At 37.8% G+C, this 24435-nt stretch overlaps 1 protein-coding gene and 1 long non-coding RNA gene across 2 annotated transcripts in view; one reads left to right on the top strand and one right to left on the bottom strand.

Annotated features, from left to right (window-relative positions):
• Positions 1 to 24435, bottom strand: part of LOC120522861 — a 189781-nt gene that overhangs the window by 2743 nt on the left and 162603 nt on the right. The window lies entirely within an intron of this gene.
• The window catches only part of tbl1x (transducin beta like 1 X-linked), a 312413-nt gene continuing 293462 nt past the window's right edge, over positions 5485 to 24435 (top strand). The window contains exon 1 of the mRNA XM_039743583.1: positions 5485 to 5966. The gene's annotated coding sequence lies outside the window, so the exon portion shown is untranslated. The remainder of the gene's footprint in view (positions 5967 to 24435) is intronic.

The following is a 24435-nucleotide window of genomic DNA, read 5'->3' on the forward strand; positions in this document are numbered from 1 at the left end:
AGCTCACTGAATACATTTACAGACAGTTAAAGTGAAAGTATTTTCAAACTTGCTTAAGATAATATAAAATAGTGAAGAGCCAAGGGATATTTCAGAAGTTTCTGATACAAAGAAAAATTAATTCTGGATGGGGAAGCAGTCCATCGTAGTATATCTATTCATGCAATTTCTAAACTAACTTATCCAGAGCAGTGTCATGGAGAAACTGGAGCCTATCTCAATTAGCATCAGGTGCAAGGCAGAAACAATCCCTGGACAGGATGCCAGCATTTTGCATTGTACATTTTGAATGGAGTTAATGCTTGCATCATCTTGTATGTACAAAAGGAAAAAATAGATAATGTTATCTCCATGATTAAAAATGAGGAAGGTTAAAAACTCTGAATTTCAGCAGTTCAGTTGAATCTTAGAATACAAGGTTTTAACTGTTGAGTGAGAAAAAAAAATGTAGAAGTATATTTTGGTAGTTTACCCAATCTTTTCTGATAAAAGATGAGGTAAAACAACTTACTACTGTCGAGCTGGGTAAAAACAAGGTTAGAAACACAATGTTATGACTGTTGAACACAAAAGTAACGTATGCATAATGTTTATGTAGTTCAGCCAATCACCTATAATAAAAAGGTTAGAGAGACAACATTTTGATAATTAAACTGAACATGATGATTAGGCTGTGGGCTCTGCATTAGTCTGTCGTGGTGAAAAAGGAGCTGAGCTGTAAGGCAAAGCTCTCAATTTACCAGTCGATCTATGTTGCTACTCTCACCTATGGTCTTGAAAGAACAAGATCGCGAATACAAGCGGCTGAAATGAGTTTCCTCCACAGGGTGTCTGGGCTTTTCATGAAAGATAGGGTGAGAAGCCCAGTCATCCGGTAGGGGCTCAGAGTAGAGCTGCTGCTCCTCTGCATCGAGAGGAGTCAGATGAGGTGGCTCAGTCATCTGATCAGAATGCCTCCTGGTGAGGTGTTCCAGGCATGTCTAACTGGGAGGAGGCCCCGGGGAAGATCCAGGACACGCTGGAGGAACTATGTCTCCTGGCTGGCCTGAGAACGCCTCGGGATTCCCCCGGAAGAGCTAGAAGAAGTGGCCGGGGAGAGGGAAGTGTGGGCATCTCTGCTCAAGCTGCTGCCCCTGTGACCTGATCTCAGATAAGCGTAAGACGATGGATGGATGGATGGATGGATGATGATTAGGCTGATGGTCAGATGCACATCCAAAAAATAAAGCGGTATTTAGCAAACATTTGGGTGTTTCACTTTGACACTGAAGCAGATTTATTAGATTTGACAATGGATAGATGGATAGATTTCTGTGGTTAATTCTGTTCAATTAAATTAATTTTATTTTTGTATAGCACTCTGTACTGCGTACAGGGACAAAGTAATCTTTCATGTCCTCAGGTAAACTGCAACTGCAAATTTTTACAAATTACTAAATACAGAACTAGCAAATGTAAAGACAAAGATTTTTTTAAAGACAAAAGAAAACAAAGTGGTTTGGAGTTGATTAACATAAATGTAAACCAGCAATATCTGTCCATTAAATAATCATTGAACTATGGCTTGTTAAGCCAAGTTATAAATTGTTACACACACTTTTCACTGAAAAATATAATGAATGTTCAAACCACATTTCAACTGTTGAAGCAAACAAAAATAATATTGGAAGATAAAACTTTGTCTAATAAAAAGACGTTTTCATTGTGTACACATAATATAACACATTTTTCACCCCCATGTCTCTCACAGAAAAATGTACAACACGAATGACAGTAAACTGCAACAGAACACAATTAAAGTTAGAAATACAAGGTTTTAACTGTTGCAGGTAGCTGTTGAGTAACCATATGACCAGTGGATAAAAGGCTGTTTCAACTATCTTTTATGATAAAGAAATGCTCAAGTACATTTATGTTAGGTGAAGGTTCCATGGTGTTTTGGACTGCAGATTTTGTCTTTTTTTCAGCATTGCATTCCTGGAGTTTTACAAACAAAGCTTTTCTGTCCTCTCCTGCCACCTGACTATAACATCAGACTAATTATTACAGACTTGAAAATTCATTTATACGAAATGACTTTACTTTTTCTGTTTCTTGTATTTTTGAGTTATATAGATGCATATCTATCAGCTATTTTCAGTATCTATTCATTCTTTTTCTTATTGTTTTATTTTTCTTGCAACGTTTTCTTCAACATCGTGTAAAGCACTTTGAATTATATTCTTTGTATGAAAATGTGGTACAGAAATAAATGCAATTCTTGCTTTTAATATTCAGCTTTAATATAAAAGAAAAAAGTTTTGTGAACACAGGGTTTGACTAGTGTGCTGAATTGCTGAATTTGAAACCCTTTTGGCAAGGATCCATTGAATAGTTGGGTTCCAAAAACTGTTATTTTATTGTTATAAAAATAAATTGCACACTTTTTCATATAGATCCACCATTTATTACAAATGCTGTATCATACTAATAAATTAAAATGACAGTTTTCAAAGTAACATATTCAAATAGGGTGGTTTGATTTTGTCTTTAGTTGTAGGGGTGGACTTGTGTGCATGAGAGCTGGTAGCAAATAAATGCTTATCCAGATGTGCAATGCCTATAATGCAATGATGAAGAATAAGGAACTTGGGTGTTTTGGACCTCACAAACAAAAGAGAAGCTCATCTGTCTAATGTCTTGTGTTTCACGTGTTACTACACAATGAAAAAAAGAAAAAACAGGGTCGGGATTTCACCTGAACTCACCATATCTTTGTTCATTATAGCACTGACTCGGTCAGGCTACATGCTATTGGCTGTCCCAAAAAGGGACAAGCAAGACTGCACTGAAAGGTCAGCATGGAGTCTGTAAAGTTGACAAATGAATATCAGTCATTTAAATTAGCATTGGTCTAACAACAAGATCAGCAACACTGACACACCTAATGACTAGAAGCTGCAGAATTTGATATTGGCTTTAATGTACAGTTGTGAATCATGGACTGTGAGCAAAATAAATGGAATGTAGACTAAAGAGTTGTGAGATGTATTTTAGAAGAATGAAAGTCCAAAGACATGCAGGTTAGGTGGATTGGCTTGGTGTGTGGTTGTGGGTGTGTGTGTCCTGCGGTGGGTTGGCGCCCTGCCCGGGATTGGTTCCTGCCTTGTGTCCTGTGTTGGCTGGGATTGGCTCCAGCAGACCCCCGTGACCCTGTGTTCAGATTCAACGGGTTGGAAAATGGATGGATGGATGGATAAAAAGTCATAGACAGAAAAAGTAGTTAATGATGAAGTATTAAAGAGAGCTCAGGTGGGGAGACAAGTGATAAAAAGAAAAAATTATTAAAATATTTGGTACACTTGAAAGTGTTGTATTGCTGGGTAAAGTCCATGGGAACAAAGTAAGAAGAAGAGAAGTCAGAGAAAAACCATGAGTGGAAAATGCTCATGGTGTTTGGTGTAAGATGGTTTGGGAACAATGTGAGTTGCAATGATATGTTTAGCATGGCAAGAAAAAGACATAGGTGGAAACAGGGCCAGCCCTTTAAATAACGTCACCTGAGGCAAGGAACATTTTTGAATCCCACAACCTGAATCCACATAACCAAGAACACCACTCCCCCCACCTTTATCTTTCTAAGTATAAAATGAAACACTTCACCCACATGCATTATACTGTATATTGTGAGGCAGGCTTCACGATATAATAGTCTTTTAATACATCTCTCAGAATGAGGCGCAACATAATAAAGAAAAAAAGAAAGAAAAACTGAAAAAATAAAAAAGGCAAAAAAAAAAAAAAAGGAAAATACGCAATAAAATCAAGAAAATCCAAAATAAAATGTATTATGTTTTATGGTTGTGAAGTTGAATGTAAAATTAAATTTGTGTTTTGCTCATCTCAAATGTTTTTCTAAATAACTTGGCAGTTTCAGACTATGTAATGCACCCTACAGGTTAAAAGACAGTACTTGCTCTTTTTAATTAAACATACATGGTACGAACTTAAAAGACATTTAACAGGCATTGTACATGTGACTGACACCTTTAAAAATTTTAAGAAATTAAGAACATTTTACAAAATGACAAACTGAAACATGCACAATACAAAATTTGAAAATCACAAACGTCAATATCCTGCTCACACCAGTAGCTTCATAATGTGCATGCGCCTTTTTGATTCTTAGAAGCTTGTGGCATGGCAAGGTGGTGTGAACTGCATTATGTGAAATTTGAAACTTTTAAAATGAAAATATTTCTCACAGTTTTAAAGGTAGTATATAAAAAAGACACTAGATAATTATATAATTCTTATGGTTAATACATAACTCATTTTTTTAATCATTAGCTATGCTTGCCTGTCAAAGACTGTCTACACCTTTCCTCGGTGTGCTCGTGTGTCTCAACCTCTCTTGCCCTGTGCTTCCGCTCTCCATCATGTTCCCGTAATGCCTACTTCTCGGATTGTGTCATTTCGAAGCTCCGATCCACTTTTGACTACCACCATAATTTGCATTTTTACAAATACTTCTTGTCTTTGGAAGTGACTTGGGTTGCACCCCATTAGTACTTAACAACCCAACTTGGCTAGGTGTGTTATTCACTTTGTTGTCATTGAAAAACATCATTTGAATTCCTGTGAATACTTCCCGTCTTTAAAGGTAACTTGGGTTGCACCTTGTTAATATTTAGCAACCAAACATTGCTTGGTATATTATTCGCTTTGTTGTTGTTCAAACACTCCATTTTAGTTTCTTTTTTGTAAAAAATAAATTGTCTCAATTTAGGAATTCAACTTCGCACCCTGAACGTATTGTGTTAATCACCTCCACTACTAAACAACCAATGCCAAACTAAGCAAGCAGATTGATCGGAGAGATCACACACACACACATTTACACAGTAGCAGTTTATTATATAGTAGAAGAGGAGATTATTTTGTAATATGAAAAGTCACCCTTAGCAATGCGCTGCCTGAGGTGATCGCCTCATTGGCTTACCCCATGTGACGACTTTGGGTGGAAGACATTAATAGCCAACATCTGCATCTGATGTGTCACTTAGAGAGAGCAATAGAGGGAGGATTTGAATAACCTTGCAGACTTTCCAGTTGTTCGGAGTCTTCTTATCTGGTTTGAGGTCATGAATTGCAGCTTGTGATTAATGCTGAATACCCTGCAAAGTTTAGCCTTGTTTATGTAATAACTGAAGTTGTATTATTTACACACTTATAGATTCATACTTGCACACACCTGAGGCATTTCATGTATTTGCTTAATTCATTTTTAATGATCATTACAGTTTAATCTTAATTTAAATGTTTGGCAACACAAACCATATTGCTATAATCTGTTTTTTTTTCTTTCTTTAACACTTTCCCACTCGTCCTACTGTAGTCTGTCTACTGTAGCCCGGTCTTCAGTCTGTGCTGTCTGTTCTCAAGTCCTAAGGCCCACTCGCTCCAGGTTGAAGGTCAGGGCCCGCCCCCTCTGTCTCTCTCTCTCTCTCTCTCCGTAAGACACTAGCGGTGACTCTTCTGTCTGAACGTGGCTCTCTTTTCTCTCTCTCTCTTTTACTCGCTCGCTCGCCGATCGGCTGGCTGTGTCTCCTGCAGCTTCAACCCCCCCTCCCTTACACGCACACACCGCTCTCACACAAACTCCGCTAACGAAATAGTTAGCAGCACCTCCTGACTTCATTCCACGTTGAACTTTTACATTAGAGTTCTGTTTTTGTTTTTCAATTTTGTCCGGGACGTTGACTTTTTCTTCTTCTTGTGGTGTATCCCCCTTCAATTTTTGCGGATTACAATATTATTTTAAACACACCCAGGATCCATCATGACGAGCAATGTGTAAAGAAAGTCCCCGTGTGTTTTCTCTGGCTGAAGTTGAGCCGTCTTCGCTTTTGCTTTGGATGCACACCGCCGAAGCCTTTCGAGCACAGGCGCTCTGACAGACCGACAAGAGCCGTCCTCCGCGCCAGGTGAGTCCGCACGTTGATCGGGTAAAGTTTGACACGAGTGACGAAAGTTGTGTCTGCCGCCGAATTGTGTACCACCGCCGCCCCCTCTCCTCTCCTCTCCTCTCCTCCAGTTGGAGCTCTCATTGCATTCTTTCTCACACACTCTCCATTAAACTGTCGCCGGTTTCTTTTCCACGTTTGCTTGTCGGCGTTCGAGTCGACGTTAGCCGCTTTGTGTTGCATGGGAGGAAAGTCAAACATGCCGCCTTGAGCTCCGCTCTGAGAAAGGCTTCGGTGCCCACCAATAGTGCGCGTGTGTATCTGAGCGAGGAGAAAAGTCGCAAGGCTTATCTCTTTTATTTGTTGTTGTTTTTGTGTGTGTTTAATGCCAAGCTGCGAAGTAATTAATTTTATTGCTGAACAAAATGCCGAAAAGTGAAAGAGAAGCGAGGCGAGGCGAGGCATGGCTGGCCGGGTGGGGGAGGGGTACAGCGCCGGCTTGTGTCTTTTTTAAATTATTTTTATGATTTTTTATAATGTTTATTTTGTTTTAAGCTTCTCCTTTTCAGTTTGTCTTTTGCCCCTCGGGTGACACAGGCTTGTTACACGAATGTTTATAGCCTGATCACTTTAACCTTGGCTTTATGTCTGCCAAAAATCATTGCCCGGTCAGGAGGAAACTCAATAGAGTGGAGAGCCGTGTAAAAATGGAGCGGTGACTTTTACCCTATTTAATAGAAACGTGCGCTCCGAATCGACAGAGATGCGGCCAGGCTTCCTGAGTGTGTGTGTGTGGAACAATCCAGTGTTTCTATCACGCTATCCGTGAGAGTGTATTTGGAGATGTACACCTTATGTAGGTTTTGAGTGTGTCTCTTACATAATGTGCAGTTTCAGTATGTCTATGTGATTCTTGAATGCACACACTGATTTTTATGAGTTGCCTTGGGAAGGAATGCCATTGTCCATATCCTCACTAACTGTCCAACTCAGAGCTGCCTTTATTCCAATAACACTTTAATTTCTGGGTGCCTAGGAGCTTGATCTTATCCTGGTACAAACAGGCCTGTAGTTCTAAAGCCGTAGACATTATGCTAGGACACTAACAAGAAACAATCAATTTCCTCAATTCCAGTTCTGGCAGAAGAGGGTTGCTGTTCTCTCAGGCATATCCTCATGTAATCATTCATAAAAAGCCAGAGCATTATCGGGCAACATGACCATCCACTTTCTTGAAGGAATACTGTACTCCTCCCTAAAAGGATATATTTTTTTTTGGTATATTACTTAAGGCCATGTCACATTACATGACTTTTCTAGTAATATTTGGTCATGACCTTCATTTACATAATCTTGGTGAGTTGGAGGCAGCTGACAGTGTTGTTCTCATGAATCCAGCTGTGTAATGCTACATATGCAGTGATTTACTCCTACTAGTCTGTGACTCGCTCCTAACAAAATCAAGAACATGTTTGACTTTTTTTCATTTGTAGGAGCAGGCATGTTTTGGACCTTATGGACCAAAGGAAGACTCATCTGATTGATGTCTTGTGTTTTTCGTACCACAACAGAAAAATGCTTGGCGTACGCAAGTGTACAAAGTGCAAAATGCTTTTGTTCGTGTGGTTTCTCTTTCTTTTTTAGATGCAAATCCCTAATGCTGCTTTATACATTTAATGAAATTAACTGCTTATTGTTTATTAGTTTAAGGCATCTGATTGTAATTAACCTGTAACAATATAATGGTCCATGGAATAGCCAAACTATTCCAAATATCATAGCTGCTTCAGAGTTGTTACTTTCACTGCACCTTCTTCTTCTTCGTTCAACTGCTTCCGTTAGGGGTTGCCACAGTGGATCATCTTTTTCCATATGACTCTCACTGTACCACTCAGAGTATTAGAGAATTATCGGTAAACAGCATCACGCACATGCTACCTCAGTCATGCGCACAGTCTATTGAACTGCTCTCAAATGGCAAACGCTTCAGAGCCATTCCTGTAGGAACATCGCGGTTCAGAAACAGTTTCATCCCAAGAACTATAAACGTACTCAATCAGTCCATTAAGTGCTCCTTGAAGAACTGTTTATACTTATTAGTCCAATCACCTCACTGTAAACTTGTGATACAGTTATAATAGTGCACAAGTGAGCCACTTTATAAAGTGCGTATTTACATATGATGATGATATCATTTTTAAGATGAAATGCAGCAAAATATGTTTATTACGTTATACAGATAAAATGTTAACATCATTCAAATAACCTATATTGTTAATAATTAAACATGTGAGGACACTGTGTCGCAGTGCTAGCTAGTTCAGGGATTGTTCCTGCCTTGTGCTGTATTCTTACTGGGGCTGGTGCGACACTGGAAGGACTGATGGATAGAATAATTAAACATGTACTACGAAGATATTTTAATGTTCCTTAAAAGTTATGAAGAATCATCATTCTAAGCTTACAGATGGCTTAACATCTATTACAGAGTTGATTGTGTGGCGATTGGTTACTTGGAGAAAGAAAAGGAAAGACAGGAATTGGGGGTTAGTAGGGCTGTTCGATATAACGATATATATCGGATGACAATATGAAAACGTCTATCGCTGCACATTACGCTATCGTTTGTTTCGTGGTGTCGCAAAATAAACTGTTTACGGCAATATTTTTTTCATTGTTTTGATGGCCACCACGTGGATGCAGACACACTAGCATGGCTGATGAAGACGAGGCAACACCAGGTAGCTCCACACAGAAGGACCTTGTTCCTAAACGAGGGCTACCTCTGTAGTATGGAGATGGTTTGGATTTGAAGAGTCTGACACGGACCAGAAAACGGTACTGTGCAAATTATGCTGCAAACCGATCGCTACCACAGACTCCAACACGACAAACCTCTTCTACCACCTCCGCAAAAAGCACGTGAGCGAGCATGCAGAGAGTTTACAACTGAGAGGCAGGCCACGTAGGATATTACTGTTGTAAAGGTACTATTTAAACGAGCATGTTAAAAGCTTGGAAGATTAATTGCTACCAAAACAATTTGCTTAAGGCATAATTTTCCCTGCAGTGTTTGCTGTCAGCGTTAATCTTGTTAAAATTACGCTTACGCCACAACTGCATACACGGAAATCTCCTTAACGAGTTACGCGGATCGCCGTGCTTGGGGCTGGACGGCATCAACACGCTAGCGCGCCCCAGTCCCACGCACGGGGCGATCAGCTGTAACTCATTAACGGAGATTTGCCACACTATGATGTGCAAATTAACATTTTACTAGAATGTAGCCTAAAAATATTATATTTAATATTATATATTTAATATATTTTTGTCGTAAGCCTTATTGCTGCTACAGTTTGAAGTACAATGTTTACATTTGGTTTTGACAGTTAATGTTAGACTTGTATTTATTTTGTTTAAAGGGTTTATTGGCCTTGTATAGTTTAGTTGTTAGCGCTTTGATCCTTTTATATTTAATATATGTTGTGCGAGTTATTGCTGCTACAGTTCACATTTTGTTTATGTCAGGCATTTTATATAGCAGTATTTTATATTGGGCCTTTAGTAATTTGTTTTTGAAAAGTGTTTTATATTTGATACATTAACATTTTATGTTTACATTCTAAGTCAAACATTTGCTCAAATGTTCTAAATAAAAGAACAGAAATAATTACAAGTTTAGTACTTCTCATTTTTGATTTTTTTAATTTAAATGAAAAAAAAGGAGTGGTGATTATATAAACTATTCACTGAATACAAAGAAAATGTACTATATCGTCATATGAAATGAAATATCGGGATATAAGATTTTGGTCATATTGCACTGCCCTAGGGGTTAGTATGTTTGAAAGAGACATTACTGCTGCAATAAATTATTTCATTGAAGGTTGCACACAGTGCAGCAAGCATCTTGAGGCAGTCTTTGGACAGGGCACCAGCTTGTCACCATCATGGCGCCACCGTGTTCCCATGTTTAATAACATGCTATCATCATGAAAATTATATCAAGTATACATCTCAGTATTTTAATTATTCAGATAGCTGTAATATCACGAATGTAATGGATTCTGTGTCCAGTCTGAGGAAGAGAAAGCCCGTTTAAGAAGCAAGTAGTGATTCACACACACAGAGCACATAGAAGATCAAATACAAAACAAAGCATTTATTGTGCTACTTTTGTTACGATGGTATTTGAGAAACTAGTAAATTAAACGATTATGATAAAGTTTATGATGTTGTACTTTAATGACAAAATAAACTATGTGATTAAAGTGGAAATTTTGAGATTAAAGTTGTTCCTATTTTTTTCTTTTCTCTGTACCCTAATAAGCTTTCATATGACACTCAGACAGTGGGCTACGACTGGCCTTTTCACGGCGACTTTCATATCTGACTTCTTTTTTATTTTGGGCACTGTGCGACTTTGTGAACTTGAACTTTCGAGTTTCTCCGACACTCTATGTCAGTCGATCAACTTGCTTTTGTTGTTTATACCACTGTTTAAACCAACAAATAGTATGTTTTTCCTTGCCTCCACTTGGTATTTGCTGAAATTCTTCTATTTTCCTCCATGCTTTTTCCATGCTGTTATGCATGAAGCCCCTGGTGTATCTGGAGGAAATTAATTGAGGATAGAGTGGTCTGGTCAGTACAGTCTTCCAGGATGTCTGTAGTAATCTTGTTATCTACAGGCCTGGATGTTTTACCAGGGCATTCACCCTAGCTAGTTAATAAGTTCCTATCCCATCTATCAGGTTTCTCAGTTCGCTATTTTCTTGGAGGGGTAGGGAAAGAAAGTTCCTTACTTTTGTCATCTATGGAACATTGACTTTACATGGAATTGCTAATGTGAGTCAAAAGTGAATTGTGAATGAATTCCTCTCACAACAAATCCTCTACTCTAGTAAAATATGCCATAAAAGACACATGAATATGCCACATGTAACTAAAGGTTAACTATTTCCCTACTACTCTGTGATAATGAAGGGATGGTTGGTTAAAGGCTCACTATCCATCATGACTTCCTCTAGAAATATGTCCTCACTTTTGGAGACTGATTCTTTTTTTCTATTTTAATACAATTAAATGCTTACTGAAAATCATAAACTGACACTACAGTATAAAATTTTTGGTCTTATATAATTTTTGATTTTAGTGAGAGAACAGTCTAAAATTGGCCAAATAATTTTAAGGTTTTACGGTAAAAATTGGAGATTTTAATGGTTAGCTTGGGCTGAGTTTTTAAACCAACAACTTACTTATGATTATTTTTTAAATTTCCTTTAGGAAATTTGCTGACTTGATGAAGGCTTGATTTGAGACATAGGATACACAAAGGGGATAGAATTTTAGTGATACGTCAGATCCTTTTACAACTAGATTCAGAATAGATGTCTCTAAAGAAAATGAAGCTTACAAAAGATGGATTGATTGGGATGGTTTTAAGTAAATAGAAATTGAATTTTGCCGCAGACTGTAAAACACTGTGCTCAAATACAAAATAGGTGAGTCCACATTATATTACCACATACCAAACAAGCGTGGTACTTTTGAGGTTGGGCTGCAGTAGCATAGAATATTGGTTGGATTACTATGAAAAAGTAATGACTGGCAGTGAAAAGAAACCAGCCAGTGGGCATGTACATTCATAGACCAAGACATGCTAACAACCATTGGGACTGCTTTTGGCAGATAGTTATCTTTAGTTAGAGTACCACATTTCATCTATAATCACAGTCAGGAGCTATATTAAAAAATAACAATAGAAGATACAAGGGCTAAAAACCTACTTTGCCACAGCCAAAAATCTCACAGTCACAATTGACTTTTTTTCTGCTCTAGCAATCAAGAAGTACATCAAAATAATGTGCCAATATATACAGAAGAAACTGGCAGTATTACTCGGTCGCAGAATTTTCTATTTTGTTGCACAACTGATAGCCTTACTGAGAATCTAACTGCTGTTGTGCACATGTGAAATTTTGCAGGCAAGGTGGCTGCTTGCATTCATAAAAGTGCACAAAATGTTGAGGACCTAAGTCACTCCCCTGTGAACCAGATCTTGATTTGCTTGTACACTGCAACTCATAGTCAGTTATGTATTTAAACTGTGATGACAAGTAACTGGAGCATACCAGGAATATGGCTTCTATGAGAACATTTGATCTTGGCTGGTAGCCTGAAAGTTAACATATTGTGCATAAGAATATGATTCTGTTGCTAAACAAAGATACATTAAACACTTTATGGTACTCTGAACAGTTTGACACATTTTTACATTGCATTAAATTTATACATGCAAAAAACAAAACAATTTGTATGAAATGTATTTGTGTTTAAATTAATTTTTATATTTAGCTTAGTGTCTGTTTTTAATGAATAACAGTTACTAATCCATCAAAGGGTTTTTGACTGTGGATTATCAAATGTGATGGAAATTTGCATCCCTAGTGAAAATATCTTCATTTGGACTTGATTATTTAAACAGTATTTTTGTAATATATTGGAAAACACACAAGTAACTACTATTGCTATTTTGCATTGCAACATCTTTTCTTTTCACAAGATGGAGCAGAGAGCTATATGACAAATTAAGCGTGTTTACCCTTGTACTTGTGTCATCTGCTTGCACAAGATACTGTCCGTAACAATATGAAGAATAGAAGAGACCGTTTCATGAATCAAATGAACATTTTGGTTATGTGGAAGGTAGTCTGCTTTGTTAATTTCTTTGTGAACAGGTTTATAATAAAAGGGATTAAAAAGTAGTCAGATTAAGAAAATGCCAAGGAGCAATAAATACTTTCAGTCAAGCAACAAGCATAGGCCCGACATTGGGATATTCAAGACACAAGATGGGATATTCAATACACGTTTTTTAGTGTGTATGACTACAGAAAAGAATTCAGTGGATCAAAGTACAATGAATTATTGCTATTTGTTGTACTCTCATGAGAAAATATTAAAACGCACTTTCATATCCTGACTGGCTGATATCCCATGTAAAGAAGGTTCCTGATTTGCAGCAGTGTGTTGGTGTTTGCAGCACTTTGCATTGCAACGAACGCTATAGAAATTTTATGGGAGTTCAAAAATATAAATCTTTATTTTAGTGTTCAGGTAAAATTAAAATCTATGTTAGTGTTGGATTGGTACTAAAATTTTGACATTGGTATAAATACCAGCTTTTGGACGTCAGCATTGGTAATAGAATGATTTTGAAGCAAGTTACAAGTAACTCTGTCCTTCCATCTCACTCCAGCCTCCCTAGTGTTCCTCAAATTGTAAAGTTCACTGTTGCCCCATAGAAACCCTCACATCCCAGCAGTGCTGCACTCTGCAGATCCCCTTTGAATTGTCCAGCCTATTGAGGAAGGAAATGATTTGTCTGCCATGGATTCTTTACTATGTCCAAATTTCCTGACTAGCCTCCAGTTTGTCATAGAGCTGCAAAAGGTGGGGGGGATTACCTATGGCTGAAGTTAAAGTTGAGCACAAGGTCTTTTAAACCTACTTTTTACTTCTGGCACTCAAAGTACCGAACTACTACTACTATACCATTTTAAAAATTGTGTTTTTCTTCAGTACTTTTTCAGTAACTGCATATTGTACAACCCTTGTTTATATCATTAAAGTTGAGATGGTATTTGTTTACATGTAGTGTGTGTGTGTTTTGTGTTTTTTTTTTAATATGTGTTATATTTCAATTTGGAACATGCACTAATCACATCGTACAGGTTGCTATCCTTGATTTGAAATTTGTATATTTGGATTGATGGTCACCAGTTGTCCTTTCCTTTAATCTATTAATCAAAAATTTTCCTCACTGTTTTATTATGGCTTCATGCTATCGAACTACTTGATGAGGTGCAGAGATGGTATTTTGTCTCCTGGCCTCTTTATTGCTTTTACATCCGCACCTCAATCTGTCCAGGGCTTTTCCCCCGCCTTACTCTGTGGTCAGCTAGCATCACAAAGTATATTTAGGTCAAGCATCATATTGAATTAGGATCACAGTTAAATATCACTTCTTTCTCTTGAAAAGTCTCATTGCCCAATTTCATATGTGCATGATTAAGTGGTATTACATAGTGCTGTGCAATAAAAAAAAATGTGATTTTTTTTTAATTAGGAAAAAAAACTTGACAATAACAATGATAAATGTAGGCTATAAAATTAATAAAACTTGTTTTTCCCATATTAAGCTTTAAAAAACAATTTATTGAGACAGATAATGCCTGTGGTCTATAGTCTACTAGAACAACAGCCAATCGTGATGCACTTTGCAAATTTGCCCATCCCCTACGAGGAAGCTACTCTAACCATTAACAATGTGGTCACGTGTTTGGGAAATATGTCATACAACAAAGACATCCCGGCAAGTGAAACTGAAGAGGAAAATCTGTTAATTACTCAGGAAAAGAATACCAAAGAAAGGGCACACCTCATCAAAAGTTTGGAAGTGTTTCGACTACCTCAAATCAGACCAAGCACAAATAATGCAAGAGATACAGTATGCAAGATATGTTGCCGACAGGTCCTAACAAAGACTAATTCACGAACCTATTCCACCACCTTAAAAAAAAAAAAATACCATCCAGTCGAATTTGCTGAATGTCAAAAAGAACCCTAGAGTGTTTCTAAATAGCAGTCAATAGGGTTTTGCCATTTGATGCTATGACCCAATATAGTTGAAAATCAAAATGGCATCAGGACATCACAGATGCTGTCACTTACGTCATGGAGAATGACATGCTGCCAGTGAGTATAGTCAAAAAACAAGGCTTCAGGAAGCTTTTGAAAGTAATTGACATGACACAAGGTTTAAACTCCCTGGTCAAAGACATTTTTCTGTGGAGGCGCTTCCACATCTTTATGATGAATATATGGTGAATTTAGAGGCTGAGTTAAATGATGTGAGATACAGTACTTTGCCACTATGACACACTTATGTAAGGCTCTGATGTCTGATTCAACCATAAGTCTTACCATTCACTACATTGACATGGAATGGAATTTAAAGAGCAAATGTCTTCAACTTGCATATTTTACTGCGGATAATACGGTATGAACTACTGCAATGGTGCTCGATGACGCCCTGTCATCCTGGTGGCTTAGAGAGGACAACCAGGTGTGTATTACTATGGACAATATAACACAAGCAATCCAAATCTGCATTACTAGCTGCAATAAATATCTATCCAGTTCTTTTATCACTTAAAAAACTCAGAACAGTATCTAAAATAATTTGGGATCTTTTGTCTTTTTCTTTCTGTAAAAGCAGCACACATTTCTCTTGTACAATACGGGTTTATTGCTAAAAAGACTAGCCTATTCACTCTCTCAGGCTTCATGTATTATTAATGAACAACTAGTCTAGTAGTAGAAGCAACTTAGTTGTAGTATATTGTAATGTTAATATTGAAAATTAAATCTAAGTAACACAATACAAAACATATTCACAATTGGCTAACTAAACTAATGATGCTCACTTACCAATTTCAGAAGACTCACTTGAATCGTGAGTTTCTGCATTGAAAACTTTTGAAAAGCTGGAAATAATTGGCATGTCAGGGAACTTTGCATCTAGGTGCTTGACAACTGTCTCTAGGTATTTATCATATATTGCAGTTTTGAATGACATTACATCATTCTGTGTATAAACAATGTGGAGATCTGACCATTCTTCTGCCAGACAATAACGGAGGCTTTGAAAATATCTCCCAGGAGTGTCTTTCAACTCCATGATGGACAATATTGTGGCGAGCAAAACTGGCTCAATTTCATTAAGATTGACATCTTGCCTTTGCCAAGCCTTAGATAAGTTGGACAAAAAAATTAATACGTCTGAAAGCATCATCAGAGAGGAAACAAAATTGTATCTTTTAATACATCTGCTTAATCCTTCAGCTCTGATGTCATTTCGTTCAGTGGCCTCTCTTTCCAGCTCAGCTATGACACTCATCATACACTGTCGTAGTGTGACTGTACTGCAGAGTCATGAGACAGCCATCTAGTGTCACTGGCCATTTTCAGCTTAATCTGGGGAATGTTCAGAATATTTAGAATTTCTGTTAAACCAGCCATCCTAACTGAAGAATTTTGGAAGAAATAGAACAGCTGCCTTAAGATGTCATTCAGTTTTGTTAAATAAGGTACAGCAGCTGCTGCTTGGGCAGTTTCAAGGACCAATCTTTCGGTGGTTTACAGTGGTAGTTGACCAAAAGTCCAGATGTTTTATCTTTAAGTAGTTTTGCCACACCTTTCTGTTTCCCAATCATAACAGCCACTCCATCTGACCCAAGTCCAACCAGATTAGCAGTTTTCAAGCCTAGAGTGTCCTTAGTCTCACTCAGTGTGTTGGTTATAGTCTCTGCTTTGCCATCAGTCATATTGCGGGTTGATAAAAAACTAATTCTGACCTCTTTAGTGACCTGGCAAACATATTTAATGTCAATAATTAATTGTTTTACATCTGAGATGTTTTCAGTTTTCTGTGTGTTGAAACCACAAATATTTTCAGGGTGTGTATTTTTCAGTATGTTAGACTTTATTTCTGATGCTAAGACATCCAGCAACTCTTGCATTATTCTATCAGAGGTGTAATGTGCATTTTCCATTTCTTTACAGTGTTCCAACAGCTTTTCAAACAACGTTGTATGTGGCAACTAATTTTTTTGACAACCAATGCATGGATCTTAAAGCTCTCATAAAGGCATCTCTCTGTAAGTTATTTAACATAGATACAGATCTTTCAATTTGACTGATTCCAGTTTGCTCTAGTACACACTTTCCTAAAAGGTCAGCAGAAGACACAATGTGTGTTTTACTTTTTTCATGGTCCAGCAAGCTTTCTTTTCGAATTCTTGTGCATAGCACATTTACCCAAGGTAACGCCCTCCTTGGGGGGTGTTTGTTTGAATATTTCATGCACAATGAGCACCATATACCATTTTCTTTGAACATTAGCCAATCAAAATCTTTAAACCATTGTCTGTTTATGCCAGATAAGCGGTGCTTAGATTTATCAATTGGCAGAGTGTGTGCTAAAGAATTCTCCCCTGATGGACCAGCCTCTGCAATGTCTTTGTCTGAAATTACCACATCAGGATTTGATGCCGCACCTTCATTAGTTTGTGGCTTCTCTTTTCTGAAATAACTGAGCAGTGTTGTTTTGTGAACACTTTTTTTACTCATGTTGGTAAAATGTTTGGAAAAAATTAAAAGTACCTATGAATAACACTTTCAAGTGGGAAAGTGGGAGCCTGTTGGATTTTCAATGTACACTTGCACTACGGCAGGGCAAGATATGAACAGAAAAAGGAGTGGCAGATGGGTCACTGTAACAAAACCCTCAGAAATTCAGTGACAAAACTTTTGCTCAGGACACAGTGTGTGCTGCAAGGGTTTCTGCACACTTTTTGCAATATGGATGCAGGTCCAAATATGAGCAAATATAAGAACGGCAGATGGGGTCACTTTAACAAAACCCTCAGTATGAGCAAATATAAAAACGGTAGAGGGAGTAACTTTAACAGGAACTACAGTGAGTGCTACATTATATTGGTTTGCTATGTACTGAACAAGAAGAGAGCAGCTGTAGGCTTAGAAACACTACACAGACTGCACTGACACGGAGAACAGAGACGTCACTTCCTGATGCCCTTTTTCTGATATCTGACAGGGTGGTTCCACTAGACTTTTTTATCAGTCCTCCTCTCGCCCACCTACTTCCACATTCTTTGTTTGTGAACTGTCCCTCCACTCCCGCTCTAAGCATGTACAGCCCCCTCACGCCCGCCCACCTCTCCATAATCGTTGCTACTGTATTAAGTTGCCCTGCCCCCGCTATTACCATGTACAGCCCCCTGTCGAAAGCTCACCCCCCCCATACTCTTTGCTTGTGAACTCTGCTCTGCCTCGTCCCCACTATTAGCTTGTTCAGCATCGAGTGATCGGCAACATCCTGTCCCGCACCTTTCCCCTCACAACTTGCGATCCTGCTTTTAAAATATTTGCCCACCAGCCTGCTCATCCCTTGCCATTTCTGCAAATCATTAGATCAGCCTGTGCCTGTAGATCTGCGGCTGTCATCTCGCAATGTCATGCGAGATGACAGCCAGGCGCTCAACTGAATTAGCCGGGTGGAGTGCCCGGCTAAAAGACGCTAGGGAGAACACTGAAATGTCTACCTGATACACTGAAGAAAAAAAATACACCTGTGTAAATATAGTAAAAGTGTACTTCAACAGTTAAAAAAAAAAAAAAAAGGCTGTATTGCAATTAATGATTAAAAATGATTAAAACATATAAGTGCAGGTATTTTTGCATTTAAACAGTGCTTAATTACCAATGCCAGTTGATTATGTGTTTGTGCATGTGTTTGTATATATGTATGGTTGTGCAGGAGCTTAGTGTAAAAACATTTTTAATGGAATAAAGGGAAAAAAAATTAGAAATCGATATCTGAATCAGCCAATCAAGCAACGTGACATTGTTAATGGGTATTGGCCTCAAAAACCTGATTGGACCATCCAATGAACAATGCAGGCCATATGAAAAACTGTACTTTCACCCAGTTACCTTTCACCTAAGTCAGTTACCACATACAGTACCATCATGTCCGTCAGTGCTACTTTGCCTCAAAAAAAAATGAGATAATTCAAGGGAATGTCATTGCTCATGGTTAACTAAAACAGCTTCATTATTGATGCGTGCCCTTATTACATTGTTAATGCTGTAAATTGCTCAGATTGCATTAGGAGAACTGGACATTACTGCAGATTGACGCCTTATGTTGGCTAAAACATGCCCTGTTTTATTTATGGGTATCCAAGCCACACAAAAACTAGAGGTAGCATCTTGCCTGTCAGTTAATGGCTTCCAGGACAGCGGGAGTGATGGACTGAAACTTGGCTAAGATATTCCTCAACTGACCTGTTGGCTAGTTCTCTGAGAAATGACAACAGATAACTGATATGAGATGATGAAATAACCAGAAAAGTTCTTCAGTGTAAAGTAACAGTGCTGGCTCTCTTAAAAGGAAACAAAAATACAGCCTGTACATGATATTCATCACTTTTGAAGTTTAATATGTTTTGTATGTCGGTACACTTTATAATAACTGTTTGGTGTTCTGTATTACTAAGCATGCAAGTCATCATTTAGCTGGTTTTGCTGTATTTTAGTGCTTTGTTAACGGTGTCATCATTTCCCAGTTTCTCTGAAATGCTGCATGCACATGGGTCAAAATTACTGTAAATACAGTATATGCATGCTTCCTCATTAAGCTTTCTTTTATAAATCCTAATGTTTGGGTGGGAAGTTGCGTATACACATTTCAGGCCCCAGGTGCCTTTATCCAGTACTTGAAACAGACAGTGTTTGATGTGTACCTGCCGTTTTTTTTTTTTAGTGTTCAAGCATGCATAATGCAACATGATTAACCAATACCCATTACCCCCTCCCTCTGGATGCTAAGAGCTCCAAGGAGGGACCTCCTATCCACCACCCAATTTAGTGTTGGTATATCTTGGAGCTAATAAGATCAAGATGGACTAAAGGTATTGCCTTATCAGTCAGTTTATGAGTTTCTGTACAGAGGGCATGATGGAAATGAAACTTAGTCGAAATGTTTCTAACCTGTCAGGCAGTTCCTTTTCATAGGTGTCAGTTGCCAGAAAGCTGACTGCTGTTTCTCGTGGGGCCAGATGTGATTCTTAAAAGAGAATACACGTCTGGAGACTACTAATTAAAAAGCTTGTGAAGAAATCAGCGGCTGCAAAGGTTATGCCTGCAGGGCTTCCTCCTAACACACCAGCTCCCAAATTCCTCCAGTCTGTACACTTTAATCTGGTGGGGTTTCAGGGAGAGGGCAACTGAGCAGAAGACTTGATGCTGAGAGAAAATACAAAATTAAAAATTGCTCTTATCATTTCAAAAGCTCAGCAGAATAAGGCAACTGGAGCTTAATGATAAATATGTACATTGTAATCAGTGCAGTGGCAGAAGAGACAGACACACACAAACTGGTATCTTTCTGTCATTTTAACTATTACATCACTATATTGCATAACAGCTGCAAAGCTTCGTGGTCTAGGTATATACTAACTGTTAAAACAGTGTGGCTATATTCTGGCAGGGCAGGCATGTTTGGATTTTCAATAGGACTGTAATGTTACTTTAGTTATTAATTTAGATGTGCAGTCAAAAGATGGATGTTGTACATCCTTGTCTCTGCATCTACTAGTGTTGTTGGCAGATTTGTTGAATTGGGCGTTTAGAACACTGAAATGTGCATCTCATGTGGCTCTTCATTAACAGCTATCTTAATGGCAGTCCTTTCCACCTTCATTTGATGGGGTATGACACCTCATTTACTTTAAACTCATATTTTGCAATTCATTTTCCCCGAACTTAGAGCTGCTAATTCTTTCAACTTTGCATCAACTGTGCTGTTTATTGTTGTAAATGAACAATAGAGAGAGCACATACTACTCCTGTTGCAACATATTATTCACATTTACCTCTAGTCTATTAATGTCTTTCAATGCTGATGTATAATCTGATGTTACAGAAAGGTTTTTCCCTTGCAGCAGATTACGTTTATTTTTGACACATAACACATCTCATGCGACATACATTTATATGTTTAATAGGTAAACGCAAACGTCTCGTCCCGATTACTCTGTGAAGTGCTTGCAGAGCAACATCTTTTTGCTCCTTCCTGTAAAGAGCTTTCTGTGTTCTGTTAAAATTTTTTTCTCACACTGAGCAATCAGCACAGAGTAATTTTCACTGCTTTGTTTAACCTAAAAATGTACAGAATATTTATTTTCGCAAATTAGATGTATGGTCAATCAAACTGTATGTGCTTGTGAAGATGGAAGATTCCCATATGCCATCTGCTTGTGAATGGGGTGCAAGTACATTTAAACAAAAGAAAAAGTCTTGTGCCATGTGTGTCTCTGGCACGGCAAGACAAGACATGCTAGACATTGCTACAGCTCTACAAACGAGATGTGGTGTAGTGCTGTTAAAATGCAGGTTTACCTCAGTCATGGTTAAATATTGGATCTAAAATTTAAATATTTATCCCACATTTATTACCAAGGTGTGTCTGTAATTTAATCATCATATTAGAACATCAATGTAATGCACTGTACTTTTTATTTCTCTGTTCTTATTTTCAACTAACATTTTAATTTCTATTACATTTTACCAATTCTGGGTTGTCTGATCTATTCCTAAAATAAAAACAAACAAACTGGTAAGTCAGATTTCACTTAATATTGGGAACTGCCTTAGAGGCTCTGCAGTGCATTATCAAGCATGTTATTTCTATTACTATGCTAATTGAGTCACCATCTGTAATTAAGTAAAGACTTGCATGTATTTTGACAGTTAAATCATGAGGGGTATGTTTCCCCTGAAACCCAGTAGTTAATCTCTAGTTACCTTTAGCAGTGATAAACAAGATTTTTTTTTTTCCACTTCCCTCTAGGGTTTATTGCAGCAGTCATCCTACTTCATCTATAATAAGTGTGACCATATTATCTTGGAAGTGATGTGGTATGTGGAGGAGGGGGGTGATTGGATGGTTAGTATATGTAATGCAAATTTAAAATAATTCAAAAATATTCCTTTCAAATTTTAGGTTACTGTGCTTTGTGCATTCTCCTTGTTCACCCTAGTCTCATGAGAACTCCCAAAAAACCTCTTAACCACGTCTGGAAACTATGCAGGGAGTGGATGTAGAGGTGGTGCACTTCTATAAGTACTTTTGGGGGGGATGTCTGCAAAAATGTCAGGTTGAACTGGTCTCATGACACAAAGGAACCATATGAGAAAGGGCAGAGCAGGCTCTTTTACATTAGGAAACAAAATTCCTTTAAGGTGGGAAGTCTTTGTGATGGTCAGTGTAAGTTTTCTAGGCTGTCGTGTGTTAGGCTGGTAACATCTCTTCAGGAGCAGCAGACCAAGTCAAAAACCTAATTAAAAGGTCAGGCTTAGTTTCATTTTAGTATTCTCCTTTGCTACATCTCTGGAGGTCCAAAGTGTGTCCTATAACTAAGGGCCATTATGAACAATGCTTCATCCCCCTGTCTATTACGCACTAACACTGAGTACTTTCAGCCAAGGAATTATTCAGCAGAAGTGTGTCAAGAAACTGTACTCAGGCTCCTTTATACCAACAGCAATACACATGCATAATGCCTCAGTGTGACAACCAAGTCAGCAGTTTTCTTTCTTCTGAAATCTTCCTTTTAAGCAATTTTTGGAGAGTGTTAAAACCGTAATATGTGTGTATATGCATTTGTTTATTTATCTGTCTACTTATGTATTTATTTATTAAAAGTGCTTCTGTAAAAAGACAGACTTTCTATCTAAATCGTATATTTCACTGTAAAGAATGAGTTATTCTTGTAAAAACAACACTGAAAACTAAATAAAAGAGAAATGACAGTAATTATAAACTGTAAAATTTTGTATTAGATCCTGTCAACGATATTACTGACAGCAACACTATAAGGGACCTAAACTAAATTTAGAAATGCTCATGACTGGAGATTTGGGCTAATAATTTTTTTCTAATGTTATTTTTCACTTGAAGTGGCCTTATGGAGGGTGTATACACCAATACTGTGGGCTATCAGTGTAGTGCACACTTTTACAGAGACATGAGTTTTTTGTTCACAATAGCAGGACATCTTATTGATTAGAACCTGTGCATGCACAGTGCAGAGTCTGCAAAATGGTATTTTAATTAAAAAAAATATTTAAATAAAGAATAATTTGTGACATCTTCATTGGAACTATATTGGACTGACTTGGGAAATGCATGGGGTGTGGTGACTCTGCCTTAAATCCAATTTTTAAGCTAATATGGAAGCTAACATTTTTGTCCCTTCTGTTCTTTGACATCACAGGTTGTTTTCTAGAATAGTGGTTCGCAAACTCGATCTTGTTGGTCCACTGTGGCTTCAGGTGTTTCTTTGAACCTGATTCATAATCAGTGACAACAACAGATAACACTGATCTCATTTAATTAGCTGGTATTTTTTTCTTTTCTCTTATTCTCCATTCAAAAAGCACACCAGCATGATTTATTCACACTTGTAAGACATTTAGAAATGTTTCTGTTTTTGCTATAGTTTTAAATGCTTAACTCTCTTTTGTTAATTTCATTATATTTTGCCGTCTCTGTGCAGTTTGCTCTTAATAATGACAGTTAAAACCAGTTAGAGCAGACACCTGGGCAAACAATACTGAATCATGAAAGACTGCAGCTACTTTAGCGTCAGACCCACTAATTAGAAAATTAATGGATTAACCAATTAGAATGCCTGGAAAAGTAGAATCAAAATCAAGATGAAAATAATGGTAGAGGGAAAAAAAACATTCTCATTAAACCCCTTAGTGCGTTTTAATAAAAATATTTTTATATAACATATTTTTCTAATTTCTATATTGTTCCCAAAACACAGAACCTGGGAAATAACAGTTCACTCTTTAGGCCAGGAGTCCAATTAAAGACCAAACTTGGTTGGAACAAAAACCTGCAGCCACAGTTGGTCCACCAAGATTGAGAACCACTGTCCAAGAACAATAAGAAATGTACAAAGGAAACTTGGTACACTGAACTCTAATCGAAGAGAAGTAAAATGCACGTAAAGAAAAGTACTGTAGATAATCTCGTATAAGTCGAAAAATGTATGCCTTAAAATTCATTCAAAAAAAGTGTTGACTTATCCGCGGGGAAACACAATTTTCCATAGAATTTGGGTAATGGCACAGTGCTTTTATTTAAAACAGTCAATCAAAATCAGTGTTCAAAGTAGACAGTGCAATGATTCAAAAGAACTCTTCATTAAATAAATAATCCATAAAGCAAACGTGGAGGTTTAAAAATCAATAAAGTAGAAAAACAATCCTTTAAAAACCTGGTGTAGCACCCAGGCTACCACACAGCTGCCAGCGAGTACTCGTTTGCTCGCTCGCCCACTCGCACACCCTCTCTCTCTCTCTCTTGCTTTCTCCAGCCCCCTCCGTCTTTCTTTCTCTTCCTTGTTTTTTTTTTTTTTACTCTGTTTTGGCTTCCACGCCTGCGAGTGCTTGCTCGCCCACTCGCACACCCTCTCTCTCTCTCTCTCTCTCTCCAGCCCCCTCTGTCTTTCTTTCTCTTACACCGAAGATTGCCCTGCGGCTTGCTAAGTCGCGAGCACGGTGATTATTTATTTAAAAACTAAAGTGGCCTTTGCTAAGAGATCTGTGGACCCATAACACCACATAAGCCTTTGTTGGAATTTCAAGCATCGGCTGGCAGGTGTACGCGGTTTATGAACAGATATGGGCTGTGCCTTCGTCAGTGAACAAAAATCGCGCAGAAGCTGCCGAAAGATCTAGAAGAAAAGTTCAGTTCCTTTCATAAATTTATTATCAAGCAAAGACAAAGACATGACTTTGATCTCAGTAACATTGGTAACATGGA

The sequence above is a fragment of the Polypterus senegalus genome, chromosome 2 (genome assembly GCF_016835505.1).
Source record: "Polypterus senegalus isolate Bchr_013 chromosome 2, ASM1683550v1, whole genome shotgun sequence".
Lineage (NCBI taxonomy): Eukaryota > Metazoa > Chordata > Cladistia > Polypteriformes > Polypteridae > Polypterus > Polypterus senegalus.